The sequence below is a fragment of the Amblyomma maculatum genome, chromosome 2, assembly GCF_055883805.1.
Source record: "Amblyomma maculatum isolate TAMU_Amacu chromosome 2, ASM5588380v1, whole genome shotgun sequence".
NCBI lineage: Eukaryota > Metazoa > Arthropoda > Arachnida > Ixodida > Ixodidae > Amblyomma > Amblyomma maculatum.
Window position 1 is genome coordinate 162,279,922 of NC_139345.1, and position 8,450 is coordinate 162,288,371.

Consider the following 8,450-nt stretch of genomic DNA (forward strand, 5'->3'; position numbering starts at 1 on the left):
GTGCCACATCGAAATGTTAAATACTACATACCACTTCATATGAACGCTTGCGCAGCGTAGAGAAAAGAAAGGATCAAAGGCAAAGACGGTTACATAAAAGTGCGTTACTTATTAGCTCATTTTGTTTAGGAAGGAATGCGTTATTTTGGTCTTGAGATAATAGCGCTATGCAAAAAAAGTCGGACCTTCCGTTCTCGGGGGGGGGGGGGGGGGGGGGGTAGTTTATTTTCCCAAGCAAAAGAAAATTCATTTGATATTACCACTTGTACCATCATCTGTAACTAAATGCATCACCAAAAATTTTCTTTCTTATGCCAGAGCACAGAGGACTCGTGACACGCACTTGCGCTCTTCACTTCGCCAGGTACACCTGGAGCAGGTCTCTTCTATCTTCCTTCTTTCACTCAATGCATTTATTTTGTCTAAATGAGGAGCAAAACCATAGTATACTTCATGTCAAAAGCGATGCCAAATAACTATTCTTTTCAAGTATGGGTGTTGGCCTGGTAGCTTTTGATAAAAAAGGAAACATGTTAACACGTGTTTCGTGACCGATGCTTTATATAAGCCTATCAGAAAAAAAAAGACGTTTGTAGTCGGGATTTTTTTAGAGGTGAGGAGATACAAAACTAGGCGCGAAATTCCATGTTTCTTTTTTGGTGCGCAAAAGTTTGTGTTTACTTAACATGGAAATTCTGTATAGTTGATTTGTCTGAGTGAAAATCAGGTGATGCTCGGAACTAGTGTATAATATCGATCTGCCTCTTTCACCCATTGTTTCGTGCTGCGTAAAAATGAATGTGAATAAAGGAGGACAGTGTTCTGTTATTCGCACTTGTGCCAATTGCATACCGTGAGAAGTGTCGTAACGTGCACAGATAACCTCAAGAAGCAACGATAAAATATATCATAAGTAAATAGTTCATAATGTCGTTACCCGATGTTTAACGGATCGGCTTGTTGGCTATACTGACCGACAAAAGAGTACAATATTGATGCACAGTCAGAAATGATGACCGCATGATCTCCGACCTCAGTGCAGTAGAGTTGGAACATTGTTACGTTTAGTGCAAGGTTTTGATCTACAGGAGTTCAGAATAAGTCCAGGAGTGTCCACAATGTAGCCACTTTTAATACAAGCGCCGCTACAAACAGAACAAATACAATTTATTACGAACAAAACACATCATTAGATGCGGGAAAACAGCTAGTAATATATGCCAGTTTCATAGATGGTCAACAGCTGATGATCACGCTCTACATCATGTGTATCGTTATACGTGGCAGTGAGCGCTATGAAATAATAAACCTGTAATCAATCAGTGAAAATTACAGGATGTTGTAATACTCCAATCTCTTCGCTCAGATCTGAGGCACTATAGTCTTGAAAAGTTACTTTCGAACCTTGCAGCTTGTCGGCGCTTTATAACAAGATAGGTGCCTATTGTTTTCTCGCAAATTGGAAATATTTTCGCTAGAGGGCAATTACAATGGCCATATTTCGCAGATGTTCTTACTAATAAATTGACTCATGCAAGAATATGTTAACACTTCCATGCGCTGGGTGACCCGTTTGCACTTTGGCGTACGGCTTAGCGCCCTATAGTAGGCGTTTGAGGTTGCTGTTTGCATTCACTACCCCCTTCAACTGCTCCTACATTAGACAAGTGTGAATATTTTATTAGTGAAAGGCAAGGAAAATACGGCAGCACTTGCTTCTTTTTTTTGATGGGGAAAATGGTTTCACTTGCTTGCACTGGTTGAGTGATATCATTAAACTGTACAGACGTACTCTGTTGGAAAAAAATCAGGGCTTTATTCAATATATAACAGACCCAATGGCTCGTAAACGCCACAATCATACTCTACCTAAATCCCCAATACTTGATGTCCACCATGTAGCAGAAGCGTGCCGCCCCACAGATCGAATGCTAGTAGCCCCATGTCACCACGTCATACAGTCATATTGCGCAATCGAAGTACGCTTTTCAATTATGAAATGCTAGCTGTTCTTGGAAATCCTGCACATGAAGACCCTACAAATCCAAAGTTGAATTACAGGTTTAGCGACTCACATCATTTGTTTACAGGTGGAAAGCAACTCCTAAAATACTCAGCTTTGAACATAGATAACTTTGTACAACGCCTTTTGCGTCATTTCTATTGGCATGTAGTTTATTCTAGGTGCTTTTTTATTGAAGTTTAGAAAATAAGTGAATTCGATAGGCACAAAATTGCGCGTGGCTGGTTGAAGAACTAGTCAACAATCGGCGGCTGTATTACCGTATTTACCTATGTGCCTCTTTTGTGGTAGGCTGCCATAAATGTTGGATTATCGGTGGTGAGATTAGGGTGTAGGCACTCAATTACAAACAACGTGGCAAACTCTATAAGACATCGCTCTGCCTTGATTGCCACTTTTAATATCGAAGGAGGTCGAAATCATTACTGATTTCTCTTAAATCTGATTTGTGCTCGTAAGAGAAAATGTTTTGCTTCATGTTGTGGGCCTACTTTATTTAGGCTCCTGGTTTAAGACTTCTCCTTCGTAAAATTCCCACTGAGGCTATTGTTGCTAAGGTATCTTCTACCGAGGTGCCTGCGATCTCGAAGTCCTCGGTACCGACGAACCTGTTCGTGAGGTCCCTGCTTCCAAGGAACCTGCTGCCAAATGCCCTACCGAGTATCTGGCCACGCTTTCTCCTAACGAGGTTTCTGCTGTCGATGCCTTTGTTACCTAAGTCCCCGCTGCCGAGGCCGTAGCTATAAAGGACTCTAAAATTCGCCAACTCGCTACCGCATAAAGAAGCGCGCGTTGGTTAGTGTTATTGCTATATAACGCGTTTAGAGCCAGCAACATATGCGATGAATTCGAGTAAATTGCCGCTGACAACAAATTATTTTGCCTCTGTCAATTTAAAGTGCCATCTCAGAATCACTAAAAAGTTGTATGTACTGAAAACGGAACTTTATAACCAAAGTGCGGCCAACATTATTTATAAAGGTATTCTCAAACCGGCCGCCTGCGTTTTTGCGTGTAACTTGTATTCATGGATTTTTTTGTTGGGACTATCAGGCCTCAAAAAGAAGGTGGCTGCCAGTGTAAATGTATTAGATTTGCTGGTCACTGCTTAAAACCACTGGTTCATCTCTGGTATTGTCATCTTTGTCGCCAATGCGTGATCTTGGTAGCCAATTTCTTTATGTGCAAACTGCTGGTTTTAAAACTTTTCTTTGTGTGTTGCCTCCATTGGATTCATGTCCACTGATAAAGTTGTTGCAGGGACTTCCAGTTCGGTCTGCTACATAATAATAAAAGCCTGAAGTAGCATTCAAATATTTAGCTGAACACACTAAACCGACACAAAGCCACGGGGATATATGGAACGCGCGCTTCGATTCTCCGCCTTGCTAGTCACTACATGATCTGTACCTACTGGAGGCTGCGATGACGGCCGTACTGCAAGAGAAGCTAAGAGAAGCACACTTATGATTCTTTTGCTGCATCGGGCGCATTTACTAAACAAAGCAAAACGTAGGTAAATGGGTGTTCAATCATTTATTCTTGAATGAATGTTTAATAAAGTGCCTCCTAAATTAGAGTTAAGTTTTTGTTCCCTGTGGTTGACATCGTTGTGTCCGAGAATCAGCAGAGTAACCAGGAAGTGTTTTACAATGAATTTATCCTGATGGCAAGACAGAGCCAGGGGTTCTCGCTTGCCCTGAATGTCCTGAATACTTTTGCTGATTGATAGGTCAATAAGAGCTGCTCAGCTACTTTGCGTAACGTGTCTATAGTAGCAATGACCTCGCCCACCTTGTCCCTTTCATCTAACCTCTTATTTTTCTTTAAATAAATTTCCTTTCACCACTTTCAGACTATCACGTCTCTGCAGAGCCTGTTAGTTTTCATAATTTATACTTTCTTGTGTCTGACACGTTATGCCTGTTGATTAATTTCTTAGCTTTGCCAGTTCTGGTCTGTGCATTGGTTTATAAGTTTTCATATTTTTCAAGTTCTTAATCAAATATTTCGTATATTAAGATAGTTTCCTGTTATCCTCTCGAACCATATTTCCGCCTACGTCTTGCGCGAACTAAGTAAATATACATCTTAATTTATTTTTTGCTCAGTACAGAGTTCATGTTACTCGGTTAAAGTTGTATATCTGTTCTGTATTCAGATCCAGAATTCGCCTACATTCCCTCCTTGCGCTAACTCTTTAATGGCTCTCGTTCTATCTAATATGTTCTGTGCCCACTTATTATCTCCACAAATTCGAGACCGTACTATACTGTTGTCACTGCACCGCACCTTTCTTATGCATCTCATCTTGCCGAACACTTGTATGAACACTCTGCACGATGCCAGTGTTATAATACAGTGCGAAGTAAATTTTTAATCTCTGCGTTATGACTTTTTCATGAGCCGTACCGACTTTTGTGTTTTTCAAAGGAAGTGGTCATGATTCGGAAGTTATTGCATTATGCACACTCGTCTAATATCTACTCCTCGTGCTTTTACTTTCCCAGTGCCAATTCTACGTCTTCGCTTTTGACTGACTGGTGAGCATGAAACATATTGGTAGGCGTGTACAACCGTCTATTTATACCGCTTATTAAGCTTTATTACGACGCCTGCTACACTCTCATTAATGCTGTAGACGTCATCTATGTTAAAAGCTATATGCCTATTAACAGGCAACAATACTCCTAGTTTGCGTCCCTTTCCTAAGCCTCGATACACTATACATATCGCCCGTTTGTAAAACATATGCCTCATTTGACCCCTAACCTCACTAAGCCCTTCGATATTCCATTTAATACCTGCTAGGTTCTCGAATAGCACTGCTAAAATAGCCTTACTGGCCAGGATTCTAGCTTTAAACGAGTCAAGTCTATTCCCAATGACGGCCTGTCGAAAGCTAGCAATTCTTGAAGCCTCTGTATTTCGCTGGTTTTATCGTTACCGTGGTCAGTTGTTGCAGTCGCTGGTGACTGAAGACCCGGGGTTAATTCCAGTATTCCAAGGAGGTGGAGGCCGATTACTGCACCAGGGAAGCGCAATCTTTTATTTTTGAGAGGAATGGCGTTTCAAGATATTTTCACCAGCAAGCAGTCGCACCCCGAACCTTCTTACGAAATTCCGTAGCTTCACGGATTTATTTGTTTGTCCGCCTAGGAGTTGCGTGGCCCCGGGTTTCAAATTCAAACTGCAGTACTTTTGAACGTGAGGCAGATGTTCTACCTCTACGCCACCGCTGCACCTCTGTAAGGACGCATATGTTTGCATTACCGATGTAATTGTTTATTCATATAGCACACCACAGCACTGCTACAAGGCTACAGAAGAATGCCTTAAAGCTTTCTGGGAAGTTTCGTAGTTAAATAAGATTTCGTCCTTTTCTGGGGATTGAACTTGGGACAAACCCCATTCTGGGCCGTCGCTCTACCCGCTGAGCTAACCTAGATGGCCAGCAAATGAGGTGGTAGGGCGAGAGCGAATTGATTATTACCTGAAAATAGGAATAGTGTTGTTCTAGTGTTTAGGCGAATCTTCCAACACATAGATTTGTAATCAGGGAGTAATATTACTCTTTGATGTCAACCCAAGCCCAGCCATACGGCCGCAGAGAAAAGCTATGCAATTTCCCCAAAACTACGCAGTTAAAGAAACTTCTTCCTGGTTCGGGACAATACGTTTGTATTAAAATTGGCATGTATTGCAATTTTTCAAACATTTCATCACAGTATTCCCCATTTCGTGTTATTGATCGATCTCGTCTTATACATAATTTGATCTGCTGGCCGTAATTTTGGTAGAATATTGGTAGCGCGACTAATTTCTAAAGACGGCGGTAGTCCCGTGTTTGAACCCCCGTCCAGGACGAAGTTTCTTTAGCTGCGATGTTTCTGGTACTGCTGGCTGTACAGCTTCCTTTGGAAACCATGGGCTTGCGCTTGAGTGCATTCCAATGATTCATTTACTGCTTTATTACAAATAAGCTCCCCGCTGTAGATTTTCGTTGAAAATTCGGCGAATTTTTTAAGTGCTGACGGACTACGAGTATTTGAACACTTGGCTGAGAAGACATGTTTTAAACCAAGTACACATCTTGGACTGAAAAGAATACACCTGAGTCCAGGAGCATGAAAAATTTATTGAATAACACAAAATCAGTTGAAGAGTACGACAAGCCTGAATGGCCAGTTATGTTTGTACTTGCTTTTTCAGCTCTTACTGCAAGAAAGAAGTGTCTGGTAGAAACTCCTGGCACTGCTTGAGAGCGCAAGTTCACAGCGCTTGCAGGCCGGAGCGGCCGGATCAGCAGTTCCTCACGGCACGGGACACCACTATGACACTCGCGCTCTTCGCGCTCCCATTGGTTGTTACCATCCGCCGGTGGGTTTGATGCACGCGGCCAGCCATTGACATCACGCGGAGCGACCTTCGAAAATATGCTAGTCGGGCTGACTACGTACAATTGCAGTAGCATTTTCATTGACCAACGCAGAGGGAAGAAATTTACCCTCACGAAAGTAAAGAGTACGGACGTAGTTTCATTGACATGGGCTTAATTTTCAGTTGCATTGGTTATGACTAACATTTCTTAATCGCGACAGTCGAGTAAATATTAGCGAGAATAATGTTTCTCAGAAATGACTCGATTGCACCTTTAATAATTTTGCAAAATACTGAGGCAAAACGTTTCAAGGTGATTTGTGTGCATGTATGTACAGTTTTGATTCATTCTGTTCCTGACAAGGTAAACAGAATTTCTGAGCACAGGAGAAAGAAGAGTCCCGGATGAGCAGCCCCTTATCTCGTGACTCTACTTTCCCTTCTCGCAAAACATTCTTTTTGCTTCGTGACTCTCTCGTGCCTCGAGACTCTCGCTCGGTTACACTAGAACGACATGAACGGTGACACGGCCCATTTGCCGAACGGGATCGTAAGAGGTGTTCTCTGAAACACATTGATTATCAAAGCTAAATAAACCTCACCGATGTGATAAGGGGGAGGGGGGGGGCTACACGTCCGGACATGGCGTGTTCCCTGGCGTAACCGCAAATACATCGTTCCTCGCCCCAGAATCTATTGCAGAAAGAGCCTGGGCCCAGTGGCCTTTTAGACGGGAGCCCAAAAGGGTTCCGCCTGATGCGAAACAGCCTGAAACTCATACACGCATCGTTTGTTTGTGCATCTGTAGCGCACCTGAGCAGGGGGTGGACACCACTCCTCTGGAGTCACTGGTGTCGGGTCGCACAAATTGTTTCAATGTTAAAGAGCAAAACACAAATAAAGTGCGTAGAAAAACGAAACATTGTTTAAACAGATCCATAAAGCCACTAATCATAGTGTTATCGGACCTAGAATTGTTGTGGACCAACCAGGAACACAGCTGTAAACGCTTTCATAGCCATTTTTTTTTCTGTGGTCTATAGGGCCTGCACGCCTCGGCGCGATGCGGCCTAAGCCGAGGGGTCGCTTTGTGTATTAACGCCAACAAGAAGTCATGCTGAGATAAGATGAAAGAACATATAAAGGAAGTAAAGCATGCTTTGGTGTGATGGAAATCAGGAAAATATCCTCTGTTGTGGTGTTCATAGTAATCGTTTCTATTATTTGTCGTCATAATAACTGTTTCTTAATAGCAAAAGCCTCTCCCATATGCCTCTAAGTAACGTATTGCTGTGCCAGATGAATGCACAATATTCACGTAAACGTCCCAAACCCATCCGCTCACCAGTCCGTATGGTGCGCCCTGCTCCGTTTAGCTGTTCTGGAGCCAAGATCGGCTTTTCTTTCGAAGCATTACAAGCTTTGCTCATGCCTATTTTGCTTCTAAATTGGAATACAACGCCAGTTATTCGCGTTTTTTACGTAACGCAGACTACGTTCTTTCTGTCTCAACGTTTTGTTTATTATTTAACTTTCTATATTTCTGAATTGTCCTCAATTTGTCCCCTGCGCCCGCATCTAGATGTACGTCTCTTTGCTCTTCCATGCACGTCCATTGCTCTGTGTTAACTATGATCGACCAACTACACGCCCAAGATTCCAGATTATTACAAATCAAGTTTAACATTTTCCAGTAGTCTGGATTTTTTTTCTCCATTGTGGGTACCAGTGGAATAGTGTACTTTTTCCCTTCAGCATTACCAATAAACGAATTCCTGATTTGTGGGCAATGCAAATACGCCCCACTCCAAAGATATTCTTTAGTCATTGCGCTCTAATGTTCCGCATCTGAGGGCACTAACTTTTCCAGGTGGACGTACACTCCGAAAACTTCAAACGCCTTGATATATTTCGAAATAATAAACCTCGGGATAACTGATTCATTACGCCAAAATACAGTGCAAGCTTCATAAGTAAAAACAAACCCTAGTAAAACTTTTCATATGATGCCTCCTAGAACGCAATGTGTTTTGTACATGAATTATTT

General features: G+C 42.2%; 1 long non-coding RNA gene across 1 annotated transcript; it reads left to right on the plus strand.

Annotated features, from left to right (window-relative positions):
• Positions 1–264: 264 nt before the first annotated feature.
• On the plus strand, positions 265–7,001 carry LOC146200321 (uncharacterized). The gene is made up of 3 exons (XR_014704817.1): positions 265–379; positions 4,534–4,566; positions 6,236–7,001. It is a non-coding gene; the product is annotated as an uncharacterized LOC146200321 (long non-coding RNA).
• The last annotated feature ends 1,449 nt before the right edge of the window (positions 7,002–8,450 follow it).